Genomic DNA, 15,783 nt, shown 5'->3' with positions numbered 1-15,783 from the left:
GCTACTAGTGATCATGCTCAGGAAACAGTGTCCCTCTCAGTGAAGTCCAGGGTAGCTCTGGAAGCACAGGCAAGCAACTGGAGTGATCCAAGACCCAAGGACAAAGGGCCAATCTACTAAAACTAGAGTACTCTGGAGGGGCTTCCCATAGTAGCTGCCCACACACTGGTTCTGACAGTGAAGGGTCATTCACCAGGCTATAGATCACATACCTCCTGCTTCATTAGGTAGTAGGACATCTCTGAGCTGTTGAGGGACAAAATCAAGGATATTATCTTTCCTTTTTTTTAAGGAAACATACTGTGCCTGTATCTGAGCATGGTGAATAAATGGGCACTCAACCACAATTTGGAAAGATTATGTTGAGTTTTCAGTACTTTGAACAGCTTTGGTTGACTTGGAAGCATTCCAACAGTTTATCCTGTCATTTTGTGTGATGTAATCAGGGATTGTAATTTCACTTTTATTGCTGGTGCATGAATCATCTTTCAGATTTGACTATTACCCAGTGAACACATTGTCCATCAAGCATCAATCACAGTTTCTCCACACTGTCCTTAGTAGCTCTTCTTGCTGCTCTTCATCCAAGATCCACGCAACAGTCTCTGGCAGCTCTTTCTCCTGCAACAACAGCTGCTGCAGGCCTCCCCTTACTCTCCAACATTCTAGGTGTCCAATGTGTTAGAATTCTATCCTTTTCTGTAGTACATAGACTCTGAGTGCTTTCCTCACTCTACTATGGCTTCCATAGAGGTAAACTCCAAAACACATATGATATGTCAACTGGCATTTCACAAATATGCAGGAATTCTAATTGTCCTATGTTGGGTCTATTACACTAAAGTTGGCCATGCATGGATCATAATTTTGCCCGTTCCTGCTGAATCTGTGGAATTTCGATCCATGTATGTCTGTCCCTGTTCTTGAGAAATGTATCTATTGATATTGATTTTCTTGTTGGAAAATCTCTGCTCGATCAGTGCATGCAGCTTACGGGCTTCAGTGCTGATCAGTGTATTCAAATGGCCGGGAGGATGTGCCAATCGACCTTGAATATGTGGTTGGGGAAATCGCCTTCATTTTTTTCATTCAGCCATCTGACTGAATGCAAAAAAAAATGAGTAATTTGTGGCCAGCTTAAGCTCCCCCACTTGTAGAATCGTCATAGATGGCACATAAAGTTGAACCATCATTTCACACATATTTTTATAGTTCATGAACTGTAGTTCTTCCTCCAGGAGGGAGAAACAGTTGTTAATATTTGACTCAGAAATGAGTTTATTGTGCAGTATTAAATCTACCTATAGAACATGCAGCATTTGACACTTATTGCACTGTTTGTCTCTCCTGCTTGTATATTATCTGCCGCACAATGAAATATAAATAATAAAGCCACTTGCTCTCTCTCCCCTCTATAGTTAGGATTAAATTGCAGTCTACCTCCCACCCCTCCAACCACTATCTTGTTTTCCTTCCCCCTAGCCATGATCAGTATTCGCTGTACAAAAAGGTTCAAAATCACTTTTCAATCTTCCCTGCAGCCATGATCAGATATGCATCAGACCACATGCATATGTATTTCTGGTTCATAATCTTGGTTATTGATCTGCCTACTTCCCTCCTTCATTTCCCCCTGGTTCACTCTCAGCTCTCTGTATCTCTTTTATCTTCTTCTCTATTCTATCCCAGTGGCACACAATTTGTTGTTACTCTTCTCCAGGCCATCAGCAACAATCCGCTTTCGTTCTGAATCATTTTTCCCCTTTTTACAATCTGTTCCGTCTCTGCATCGCTTCCCCACCTGACAATGCTTAGCTTCCGCTCTACTTTTTTATTCAAATAGTCTGTAATCAGTTTATGGTCAGATACAGTTTTGAACACATTTCAATATATGTCAAGGTAAACCTAACAAGTGTTTTTATTTTGATTTGGCCATTTTCTTATTTAGCATTGGTTAATGAATATGTATTTCCTTATAAAAGTATAATAAGCTTTAAAAAAATGGAAGTGATTAAATAGTAAAGCTGCTGGCGTAGAGGTTTGGAAAAAAAATAGAGGTTGCCTTTAGTTGTGGAAGACTTGCATGAGTGAAATAATGTTTTGTGGACTAATACACAGCTTCCCGTTTACTGTTCAGGAAAGTCAGGGTAAATATTGGTATTTCCTTTCAATAACTATGATTTGACTGATTAACCACTTCAATACTGGGCACTTTCCCCCCTTCCTGCCCAGGCCAATTTTCAGCTTTCAGTGCTGTTGCACTTTAAATGACAATTACGCGGTCTTGCAACGTTGTCCCCAAACAACATTTTTATCCTTTTGTTCCCACTAATGGTCACCACTTTTTTTTTCTAAACAAAAAAAAAAGACAAAATGTAAAAAAAAAAAAAAAAGTTTTTCTTTGTTTCTGTCATAAAATGTTGTAACTAAGTAATTTTTCTCCTTCACTGATGGGCACTGATGATGAGGCACTAATATGCAGCACTGATTGGCATTGATAATCAGCACTGATGGCACTGATAGGTGGCACTGATGGGCACTGATAGGCAACACTGATGGGCACTGAAAGACCGCACTTATGAGCACTTATAGATGGCACTAATGGGCACTGATATGCAGCATTGATGGGCACTGATAGGTGGCACTGATGGGTGGCACTGATAGGCAGTACCGATGAGGAGAAACTGGCAAGCATTACTGATTGGCACTGATTGGCACCGCTAATGGGCACTAATTGGGCATACCTGATGGTCCTGGGTGGCCATCCTGGTAGACATCTTTGGGGGTCTGTGCTCATAATCAATTAGTGCAGACCCCCCCATCAAGAGAGCAGCCAATCGCCTCTCCACGACTTGCGTCTGTCAGCGCGAGTGGAGGAAAGCGATACACGTATCTTCCTGTTTATGATGTAATCAGCTGTGATTGTACACAGCTGATCACATGATAAAGAGCCTACGTCAGAGGCTCTTTACTGAGAATGATGACCACACCAACGATCGCCGTGCTGCATGATCGCGGATTATACTGCTGGACATCATGTGACATCCAGTCAGGATAACTTAACCACTTTGTACACATCATTCTGTTATATGGCGGGCAGGAAGTGGTTAAGGATGTCCTGAGATCAAATACTATGCAGGACCCAATGAGCCATTTGAGCTTCCTAATTGTCAGGTCTAGGGCGACCTGGTTACAAATCTCACTTATCTGAAATTCTAAGGGCCCCATAAATGTATATCCATTTTTTTTTTATAAATATTTCCCTTTGTTTATTTGACATTATATTGATTGTTAACAAATGTACATTTCGCACTTTGGATCTGATTGCCTCCCCCTAGAGAAAATGTTGGTATTCATAGATTTGGGGCACACATTTACAGTACACTCCCTAAGTCTTTTGTACCCTCTAGCAGAAAAGAAGCACTGAACATATGATATGGTAAGTATGTATTAAGGATCCTGGAATGTGCTTTAGCAGGACTCAGCAATTAAAAATTGGTCAATCTTTTTTGGATAGCAATAGCAGCTCTCTAAATTATTGCACCTTAAATTTAATATACTCTTTTTTATGAGGGGCCACAAACAAAAAGTCAATGTAAACCACCTACAGTTGCAATTGCAAAAAAATCTGAACAAATAAATGTATTCTTGATTGAATATTTTAGATCATCTTGTTATGTCTATAGATTGCATTTATTACTGGTATTTATAAAGCACTGTCAAATTACACAGCACTTTACACATGTATCGTTCATTCACATTAGTTCCTGCCCTCAAGGAGCTTACAATCTAAGGCCCCTAACTCACATTTATACACAGTTAATTAACCTACTAGCATGTCTTTGGTGTGTGGGAGGAAAATGGAATGCCTGAAGGAAACCCATCCAGGCACAGGGGGAATATGTAAACTTCAGGAAAGTAGTGCAGTGGTTGGGAATGAACCAATGAACCTATTACTGCCAGGCAGAAGTGCTAACCACTTAGCCGCCATGCTGCCCATTTGTATGTATAATTGTTTTTTTAAATAAAAGCTGTCTGAAAATTATTGAAATTAGATAGTGGAAATGATAATACTATCTGAAGACCTGTAGATGTGATGTGCATGTTTATACACAGACTCCCATATCTAGGAAAGCAAGGAATCATTTATAAAAGTGCATATAAACAGGCAACTACTGTATATCTAAACTGGAAAAAACTAGCCTGTGCATATTTTGAACAAAACAACTCTGCCATGGCAACAATACTTTTCAAACAGATTTTCTTGTAATATGCACTCATTTGTTGTGCATATTTATGTGTTTATAAAAATAAACATTAATTACTTTGGGCTTAGTTATCTTTGTTTGGGAAAAACTCACATTCTTTGGTTTATATTTTCAACTGTCAGAATGAAGCACACAGCAGTGCTGCATTATAGATTTTTATGTTACTGTTTGTTTGCTGTTGACATCAAAGAACTTCTTCTGGATATAAATCAGTAGAAGCACTATGGCTAACAAAGATCTGATAAAAGTATATACAGATTATCTTTCAATATCCTTAGCCAGTATCTTGTTTATAGATTTGTTAAAAGAAAACCTGCTGCTTTTGTCTTCTCTAACCCACAAATATAAAATGTCATTGTTTACTGCTCTTGTTCTTGTATTAGAGGCTCAAAACATGGTATCTTCTTCATATTTTACTTGGAAACTGAATGTTATAATATGTATCCTGTAGATGTCACTGTTACTATAACAGTATAACAATGTTTCCTTAGTAGTAATATATGCTTTAAAGACAGCAATACATACAACATAGTTCATTTGTATAATACATCAGTAATAGTATTTATGTTCTCCAAGACACCTGTTATTATTTAAAAAAAACATAAAAATAAACTTTTGTTGCATTTTTACCATTTGATGATACAGAAAAAAACTGTTTAAAACTGTGATTTAAATCTTCACATGTCTGAATAATTTCCATTTATGTTGAATTTTGTTATGAGTCTGTTCAGTAATTTCATTGGTGTCTTTAAAGAGCAATACTGTGCAAAGGGTACAACCAGTTTGTGCACTGTCAATTATTAGTATAGAGCAACCTTCTTTAACCAGGGTGCCTTTAGGGTTCTTCAGGGGTGCCTTGGCAAGATACCTAAAAAATGCCCAAAAAACTGTATACAAGCCAGCTGATGGATCAAGACTGCCTTTTAGTTAAACAAATTCCTTTTTCCAAATTACAACCGTGCAGCAGCTGGTGTCCTAACAAACAATGATGGCATCGGTTGATAAGGGGAATGACAGGTTCTTGCACAGCATCCTTGTTTGCCCCTTTCCAGCCCCCCTTCATCAGCACTGGGGCTACATTCAACGAGTGAGGGAGAGAAACTGAGAGAGAAAAGAAACACAGGAATACTAGTACCAATGTGCTAAGGTATATTTGCTTTAGAAGATAAATCACCTCTAGCATTGGGTGTCCTACATGTGTGGATGTTTTGCATTATTTAAAACTATTAGTTTGTTTTTTTACATTTTAGAATGGGTGCCTTGAAATTGTGCAGAATTTTAAAGGGTGTCTTGACTGAAAAAAGGTTGAGAAACATTGGTATAGAGTATTTAAAGAAGAATTATAGAAATGGGATTTTTTTTTACAGTGGTCAAGCTTAGACCAATGTAATTATGCAAATACTATACTGTTAGGATCTCTCTAGTAGCATAAACCATTGTTGTAGACACTGCTGTTCATAAACCATTGTTGTAGACACTGTTGCTCCAGTAAGCTCCATCAGCTTTCAAGTCCTGAGCCGAGCGACTGCCCTGCTGTTTGATGAACACTGGAGATTGGCCGCTCGGTATGGGCACCAGTCAAAGAATAGTTTGCAGTTTCAAAACGATGCAAATAATTCTCTGATTGTACAAGGTGGAGAGCTAGGGTGGTAACATAATTCTCTTCCCCTTGTCCAGTCAAAGTTAGCTTTCCATTCATTGAGAAAATGAAAGCATTGACTAAATGGTTCTGGTTCTGACTGGCATGGGACCCAGAAGCTAGTGGAGATCACAGAAATTGTGATGTCTACTACAGTGATCTCCAGCTTCTGAGGTATGGCATATGCATAGTCACACAGGTCAAAGCTGGACCAGTGTAACTAATGTAAAAAATGCCATATCTAGAATTCTTCCTTAATGCTATTCTTTAATCTGCGTTTCTTGTAAGGAATTGTGGCCAGAATTTACAGATTCATAGCATGGAGGAATGGGTATTTTGATTTGCTGAAGTCTGTGCTATGTAACTTATTTTCTGTCAGCCTGAAGTATCACAAATCAAATTCCAACTTCCAACTTTTTACTACTGATACTGTAATACATCAAGGTTTATGTACAGGACTAGTTGCAAGAAGCCTACAGTGGGTGCTATTAGGAAAACATCACCTACCCTGTAAGAAGATATGGAAATTGGGGGCCATATCCTCAAAAGGGATACGCCGGCGTAAGCCGTCGTATCCCTGGTTCTATCTTTGGAACTGATCCACAGAATCAGTTTTCCAAAGTTAGGCAGAAGATCCGACATCTGTAAGGGACTTACACTGCCGGATCTTAGGATGCAGTACCGCATCCACCGCTGGGGGCATTTCGAGTCGAAATGCCGCTTCTGGTATGCAAATTAGCACTTGGGGCGATCCACAAAGCTTTTCAGCTTCGTTTTTTCGCCGTAAGTTTTAGTTTGCAAGTGTAAAATTAGGGCTGCTTTTACATGGTGTAAAGTTAGTAACACCATGTAAAAGCACATTCAAGCGACGGCATTTGGTATGCATTCCCGAGGGAGGGTGCCTACCCACGTGCACCCACCACGTGGGTACCTACCGGTGCATGATGGGACGGTGATGCCTATATAAATGGGATGCAAGGCGCGCTTCCATCATTGCAGTGAGAAGAGGCGACGTGTCAACATCGGAAGAAGGGAGAAGAAGAACATGACGTCACATAAGACCGCGCTGGCTGCCTGTTAGTAATTGAGCTAACACACGAAGATAGCAGGCAGCCAGCGCTGAAGAAGAAGGCACCGGACAGCTGCAGAAGAACCGGGGTGCGCAGAGTCAACAGCGGAGAGCGGCGAAGATAGAAGAAGACCTCCGGAGAGCGGAGAAGACCCCCAGAGAGCAGAGAAGACCCCCCCCGGAGAGCGGAAGAAGAAACCCCCCCCGGAGAGCGGAGAAGACCCCCGGAGAGTGGAAGAAGAAGCCCCCCCTGGTATTAGAGCTAATAAAGAAGACAGGGGGGGCCTCCGGAGCAGACTAATAAATTATTTTAAAAACCCTTGTGTTGCGTGTTTAATAACTTTAACTTTTTGCCTCCAGGTGAATGGGTAGGGGTACGATGTACCCCATATCCATTCACTTAGGGTGGGGGGCCGGTATCTGGGGGCCCCCTTATTAAAGGGGACTCCCAGATTCCGATAAGCCCCCGCCCGCAGACCCCGACAACCAACGGCAAGGGTTGTCGGGAAGAGGTCCTGTCCTCATCAACATGGGGACAGGGTGCTCTGGGGTGGGGGGGCCCGCAGTGCGCCCCCCTGCCCCAGAGCACCCAACCCCCCCATGTTGAGGGTATGCGGCCTGGCACGGCTCAGGAGGGGGGGGGCGCTCGCTCGTCCCCACTCCCATTCCTGACCGGCCGGGTAGCGTGCTTTGGATACGGGTCTGGTATGGATTGTAGGGGGGGTCTCCTTACAACCCATACCAGACCTAAGGGCCTGGTATGCTCCTGGGGGGGGAACCCATGCCGGTTTTTTCTTTGAAAATTGGCATGGAGTTCTCCCTCTCAGGAATGCATGCCGAGCGACGCTGACAATTTTTCTTTTTTGTTTTTGTTTTCCCGGCGCTTTTTTTTTTTTTCATCCGTCGCAACTTTAGTGTCCCGTCGCAATCCACAAAGCCCGGCGTAAATTACGTTCACGCGCTGCACGTCGGGAAAATTACGTCACACGCATGCGCAGTACGGCCGGCGCGGGAGCGCGCCTCATTTAAATTTTAAACGCCCCCAGGAGAGGAGGACCGCCTTGCGACGGAGGCACTTAAGTTACACTGCTCAAAATTTCTAGGTAAGTGCTTTGTGGATCGGGCACTTAGGTAGAGATTTTGCGGCGGTGTAACTTAAATGTCAAAAGTTAAGTTACGCAGGGTTTTTGTGGATCAGGCCCTGGATTCCTAAATTGGCAACTTACTACCAAAAGGAATTGTGGTAGAATGCAATACTATAGCTATACCTTTAATTGAAACTAAGCAGATCAGCCGTGTGACTACTTCTCTACATTACACATTCTTGAAGGTTCTATTGCTTTATCAATCTTCAGAAGACAGTTTTTACTGCAGTGCTCTATCCATTTGTGTATGTTAGTGTAAATCTATCACAGAAGAACACGTTTGATTACAATCAATTACAGCTTAGTTAATGCAGTAAAAATGGTGCACAGAATTCCCTCTAATAAATATCCAATAACAGTGTATGTGCTAGCCAAATACAGTCTTATTTTTTTAAAGTCCACAACTATGCTTTACTATGCTTTAACGCCAGCGAGTGGTATACATGGTTGGACAGTGACATTTGTTTTTATGGCAGTTACAAATTCAGTGCAGTGCGTTTCATTTATCTTTGACTTAGTATATCAGAACATTGCCTAGATCCAGTTTATCTGATGTATTACACAGGGCGGGAGGGTTTATCTGCATGATGTAGCCATAGATTGGCTTTGTTCCCCTAGGTATTTACCAGATAGACAAAATTATTTGTAGGCAGTCATGCCATTTATCTTTATTTTATTTATTTTTTGGGAGGGGAGGTTGTGCTAGGAAATAGTTTGCTCTTGGTGTCTTTCCATTAACCTATTCTAAGAGCATCATGTACTTTAACCACCAGTAAATCTGGAAGAAAAAATGCTACTACAAGCTGAATTTAAAATGTAAAAACTACCATTTTAATGGAGCTTCCCACACTTCAAGGGTTAAGTGCTAATTTTTATCAAAGGTACCATTAAAAAGCAGTTTTATTTACCTTAACCCTGGCAGCCATCACTTCCTTCGACACTCCGGGTTGTGAGCAGGTTGTTGGCATCTTCAGTTACAATGCAGGACTGTTGGTCCTGCAGTGTAAAAGATGACATCAGAGTGCCTGTGATCGACAGAGTGCCAAAAAAAATAAAGATTTTTAGGGATATGTTGCACAGAGAGGAGAAAGTCTGCAGGAACTAGGGTTAAGGTAAGTAAACCTGCATATTTAATGTGAATGAAAACAAATTTCCAACAAACACACTCTCCCTATTTCCAACTCCTAGTTATCTGAGCATATTTTCCCATAAACTGTTTATATTAGCTACTTTTTTTTTCGGTGGTGTTGCTCCCCTTCTCTTCACTTAGCATTAGACCTGCCAAAGTCTAAAGGTAAAAAAATTGCATCTTCTCAAGAGTGATGGGCATGGAGTTTCAAGGAATGACACTACTTTTACCTAACACTGGCAATGGCGCAATCACGATACTTTGGATCCTTCACTCTTCAATAGAAGAGTAAAGGACTGACCCTACTTGCAGGGAGATATTATGATACATTTTAAATCTACTATAGTATGTTAATTTTGAATTTAGCTGTTTGGATTTAGATTTTGCTTTAAAGCTGAACACTGGGCACCATTTTAGTGATATAGCACCTGTGTCTGCCTATTTAGCTTTTATTTGTATTAAAGTACAACTTGTGCTATACTTTCGTACCCCGGCCAACATGATTGCTTCAGCTAAAACTGATATCAGTGCTGGTGCTATACCTCTCACCATTATATGTTTTGTCCATTTAGAAAACATCTGCAGCACAGGCTGTGTTCTAAATGGGCAGTGTGCACACATAGATGGAGATACAACACCAGCACTGGTGCCAATTATTAATGGAACACTGGTGTCAGTTGAGGTGCAGATGTACAGCGTAAGCTTTAATACAGACCTGATCGGTAATTTATCTATGTTCCCTGAAGAATATTCAAAATGGCTGAGCTGAAGTGAATCTAATATTACAATGTAATACCAATCCATAACAAATTATCCTCACAAATACATTATTATTTTTAATTAGTGTTGTGCTTCATGTCTTCAAAGCTTTTCTTAATGACAGATGGCCTTTAATGTAAATTTAAAATAATATATTTTTTTAACCTGCAATATAAAATCATTCTTATATATTAAATTATATGTGAACATATTTATATGCCTTGTTTTTCACTTTACTTGACTGATGTAAACTGTAAACATTACATAATGTCATAAAAACATCACTGTGTGGTTGTTGATTATGAGGACAAAATCTCAAATTTTTTTCTAATTCCCTTTTAAAGTCTACTTTTCATGTAACCATGTTATCAGCCGCTTAGGACTCACAGTGATTGAATACTTTCCTTCTTAATCTGTCAGAGTGCACCATTTAGGAGATGGTTATGCAGGAAACGCTTGGGAATAGATTTTTACACCCGGTGTTGTCCTTTGATTGTCAGCAAAAGACAAATTTGAGTTGCTGGAAATGAACTGGACCTATAGTCGGTATTGCTATGATTTCTCTTCTCCAGGAGCCTCAGAGATGGATCCTCTCCCTAAAGGCTGGTGTCACTCCAGTTGCTAATGGGTTTCTCTAATCCTTTTTTCTTAGAAATGAAAGTCATATGCTCTTTTCTTAACCAGGTTACACTGTTTCCCTTGGCGCTTTCATACTTAAAATAGCTTGGAGCATATTTTATTTTACTTGACTATGTAGAATAATGTATTTGTCTTTTCTTGAAATACAATGTTGTATGAGTACAATAATAACATAGATAGCAATATGAGTGCATGTCTTATTACTTATTAAACTCTCTTTAAACATGCACACACACGCAAAGCTGTAACATTTTTTTTTCTTATTCTAGAAGATTATTGTTATTGTACAAGCAAACAACATAGTCGTTTAAAAGAAAAATAAATAAATAAATGATAAGGGCAAGGTGTGGATATTGCATAGAAGAGATATGTGGAGGGAATGATAATAGGGGATACAGTTGGCATTAGGAGTAACAAATTGTGGTTACTGATCTTTGCTGATTTGCAACAAAATAACAAAAAAATATGGTCATGGGTATATAGAGGAGTGCAGAGGGTATGACAGTGGGCAGTAAGCACAGGAGGGGGTATAACAATGGACAATATGCACAGGAAAGGAATGTGGATGGTGGGCAGTATGTACAGGAGCAAAATATGGAGGGTATAAAAATGGACAGTACAGTTACCACTTTTACACAAAAATTATGGCTACTGATCTTTCCACTGTTTGCAAAAAAAAGCACCAAAAAATTGTCTTGCTCATAAAGGAGAGGGACATGAGTGGAGTAATGCACCCCGTAGAGCACTCATTCACAAACCTGACAAACTGCAATGCAGCAGCATGGGGGGGGGGGGAGTTGTCACAGAGGTAGGATACAGGTAAAAATTGGTGTTCAGGGCCCACTGAAATTGAAACAGGTTATTTTGGGACAGAAAAGCTGTTTGGGAGAGTGTGATCAGGACCATGGGCCGTGAAAGTGGTGCAAATAACACTGAAACAGGAGGAGTGTGATCAGTGTAATTGAGAATGATGGTGGAAAAACATAACACCAAAACTCAAGCAAGTTATTAGCACAGACTGTGTTATGGAGTCCAGGGACAGTTGACCTGATGCTGGAAACATAGGAGATGACGTAGGGCTTTTTGATAGGTAATTCAGGAAATAGAGCAGCGGAGAAGATATCACTATTGTATCAGGGTTAGTGGATATAAGACTGTTATTTGGTTTGTACATTAAATAAATGTGACATATTATGCCATATTTAAATGGACCTTGCCAGAATATGCATCAAACACAGGGCGACTAGTCGCTGTGGATGCAACTATTTTAGTGTACCAACGTCCCGATAATGTGAAAGTAAGAATTAATCTGGACTTAAAAAGTAGACTTTTGACGGTACAAGTAATTAATGTAAAAAATCTAAAAATATTTATTCATAAAAAGCATATGTAGAAGAAATTATATACACAAATGTATAAGACAGTATAGTGTCAGCATATGATGCCAGTATATATAACAATAGTATTTCTAAAAATCGTGTAATTATGCAAATATACTCATACCATAAAAACATATAGCATCAAAGGGTATACATGGACTTTTTAGTTCTTATGTAGCTACACACAGGAGTGCGACGCTGATGCAGGACCTCTTCCTCGTTCTTTTCCCCTCCCCGATGGCCATGCAGTACAGACGACAACGCCACATCTCTGAAAGAGAGTCTTTCTTTCTCGGTGGATGCTTCTATGGGTAGAGGTGGTTACCTCCCTTCTGACACCTAATTTGTTGTAACACTGCATTTGGAGCTCTACGAAGCTAAGGGGCAATTAGAAGAACATTGGATGGTCTGGTCATCACTTATCTGCCACTGTCTACCGACAGTTTGTGTCACAGTCTACCTTTCTACCACTATGCATAAGAACACCTATCCAATGCCCAGGAGGCTGGTTAGGTTAAAGTTTTGTACATACATTGTTCTATTGCTGACAGTCGGATTAACGTTTTTCTTCTGAAATTCGATTGGTCTACTTCTATGCTCCTGATGAAGCGTTTTTTACGCAAAACATGTCGAAAGTAAAAGTAAGATCTACCACTTTGCATACTGAACCCAGTCTTAAGAACTAAAAAGTCCATGTATACCCTTTGATGCTATATGTTCTCATGTTATGAGTATATTTGCATAATTACAAGATTTTTTAGAAATATTATTGTTATATATACTGGGATCATATGCTGACACTATACTGTCTTATGAAGTTGTGTATATAATCTCTTCTACATATGCTTTTTATGAATAAATAAATATTTATAGATTTTGTATTATGCCATATATTCTGGATACTGTTAGTTGAGGGTTTAATGCACATGCACTAAGGACTGGGAATCAGGGGCTATTACACATATTACACATCTTCTGAGGACTGACAGCTGGGAGGTTAACACATACTCTAGAGATCGGTTAGGGTTTAAACATGAGCTACCAACTGACTGCTAGGGGGTTAAAACACACCCTGAATTGTGGTGCCTGAGGAATTAATGTACAAAAGCTGCAGACTTGATGCTGAAAGGTTAAAAAACATACTTTGGATACTGAGGCATTAAAGTACATAGGCTGATAACTGGGCACTATGGGGTTACTATGAATGCAATGGGGACTGGCTGCTGAGAGGTTAAACAATGTGCAGGGGACTGGTACTTAGAGGTTAATGCACATGTGCTTGGAAATGGCTTGTTAAAAAACTATAGGGTGAGTACTGGGTACCTAGGGGTTATTATACATGGAGTGAGGACTGATCATGTTTCTGATAACTGCCACTCCAGTGACAATGCCAGACACAGACAGTTAAAAATAATGTTTCTTTTATCTAGCCAGTTCAGTGCCAGTGTCCTCAGAGCCAGTGCAGCCATCAACAATGTCCCTAATTGCCACCACATCAGTACAGGGTCAACATAGCCAATGCAGCCACCATCAGTGTTCCTGATCACCTCCGCACAGTGCAGTGTTGCCTCTTCCTGGTCCCTATACTGACCCTTGCCTGTTTATTGACCATGTGTTTGCCTGCTGCTTGGACCAATTATTTGCTTGTTTGCTGAGAATGTCTCTGCTTGCCATCTTCATATCCCACTTACTATGCTCCAGTGAGACACCATTCTCAGTCACACCCTATTGAAAACTGTACTCCTGGAACCACATGAACTCTTTGTTCTTCTTTTCTTCCTGTACTTCCCAGCCAGTAAACATGGCATTCCTGTGGGCAACAATGTACTAGTAATTTAGGCTTGCTTGGCTTACACGACTGCTATAGGGGACACTTCACTAAGCTATATTCCCTGACCACTTATACACTGTTTTTGATCCAGTCGGTTTATTTTTGTGATACACACAATACAATGTTCTGTACATAACCAGTCCAAACAATGAAAAAATTCTTACATATGTGGTATCCTCATACTCATGAAGAGTAGCCAAATGTGTTTTGGGGTGAAACTCCAAGTATTCCAATGCTCTGTATGAAAAATATCTTATAACAAATTGTAAAAAAAAGAATTTCCTTTCCCATTTCCCCATTTTTTTTAAGTCCTAAAAAGACTCATCATGCCTCTTACAAAATACATTGGGGTGTTTAGGAGTGTTTCAACTTTCCTGGCATTCCAGGGCCTCCACAAATGTAATAGGTAGTCAGAAAATGAAATGCGTAATTTATGCCCATAGAAAGCCTGAAGGTGCTCCTCGAATTGCATGCCTCTCTATGTGGCTAGGCTGTGAAAAAGTTTCACATGTGGTATCGCCATACTCGGGAGCAATTTAAAAATTTGTTTTGGGGTGTACAGTAATGCTAAGTAAGCCTTTGCTGTGTGACAAATGAGTAAATTAAATAAATACATTTTTATTTACATTCCACATTTTCCAAAAACTTTTGGCAAAAAAAGAAATAAGTCTTCAAAAGACTCACTATGCCTCTTATGCCACGTACACACGATCGGTTCATCCGAAGAAAACGGACCGATGGATTTTTTCATCAGATATCCGATGAAGCTGACTTTCATCAGTCTTGCCTACACACCATCAGTTAAAAATCCGTTCGTGTCAGAACGCGGTGACGTAAAACACTATGACGTGCTGAGAAAAATAAAGTTCAATGCTTCCGAGCATGCATCGATTTGGTTCTAAACATGCATGGATTTTTAACCGATTGACTTGCCCACAGATGATCGTTTTTTAACCATCAGATAATTTTAAAACAGGTTCTAAGTTTTTTCACCGATGGGAAAAAGACCGATGGGGCACACACACGATCGGTTCGTCCGATGAAAACGGTCTGTTTTCATCAGACGAATCGATCGTGTGTACGCGGCATTAGAAGATGCTCTGGGTGTTTTCTTTCCAAAATGTTGCAATTTCTACAGCTCTAGCACTCAAGGGCCAAAATGGGATAGGTAGTCAGGAATAGGGATGGTCCTGATGTTCGAATCAATTGGCCAAAGGCTCAGGGGCACTAGGTCCACACCCCACACTATATAAGGCTGCTTACTCGGAGAGATTGCGAGAACTTGAGCTAGATTAGGCAGGTTAGTTAGTGGCATGCAGGCAGTTTAGTGTGTGTGTGTATGTAAATATATATATATATATATATATATATATATATATATATATATATATATATATATATATATATACACACAGTGCAGTTAGTGTAGAATAGATATAATAGATATATAGTGCAGGCAATGTATTAATATATATATATACTGTGTGGCAAATCATGGCTCAGGGGGCTAAGTCCACGCCCCACACGATATAAGGCTGCTTACACGGTGACAGTATGTAGTGTGAAAACCTGGAGAGGTTGAGAGAACTTGAGCTAGATTAGGCAGGTTCATTTTGCATTCAGTGTAGACTAAATATACAGTGCAGGCAGTCTAGTATGTACAGTATATCTATCTATCTATATATATATATATATATATATATATATATATATATATACATACATATATGTGTGTATATACTGTATATGTATATATATATATATATACACATCTAGATATATCTGTATGTGTATATATATTGTGGTGGTTTGGGTCTGTCTTACCTGAATGATGGCGGGTTTTTGCCATATTTTGGGAGAGACAAACACAAGTTAATTGGCCAGCTGTGGTTTGGGCTTTTGAAGGCTGATCTAAACAGCATTCA

At 39.8% G+C, this 15,783-nt stretch overlaps 1 protein-coding gene across 1 annotated transcript in view; it reads left to right on the top strand.

The window, feature by feature from the left end:
* Positions 1-15,783, top strand: part of DMD (dystrophin) — a 2,981,380-nt gene that overhangs the window by 1,349,340 nt on the left and 1,616,257 nt on the right. The window lies entirely within an intron of this gene.

This window comes from Rana temporaria, chromosome 2, assembly GCF_905171775.1.
Source record: "Rana temporaria chromosome 2, aRanTem1.1, whole genome shotgun sequence".
Classification (NCBI taxonomy): domain Eukaryota; kingdom Metazoa; phylum Chordata; class Amphibia; order Anura; family Ranidae; genus Rana; species Rana temporaria.
This window is presented reverse-complemented; position numbering and strand designations above follow the sequence as displayed.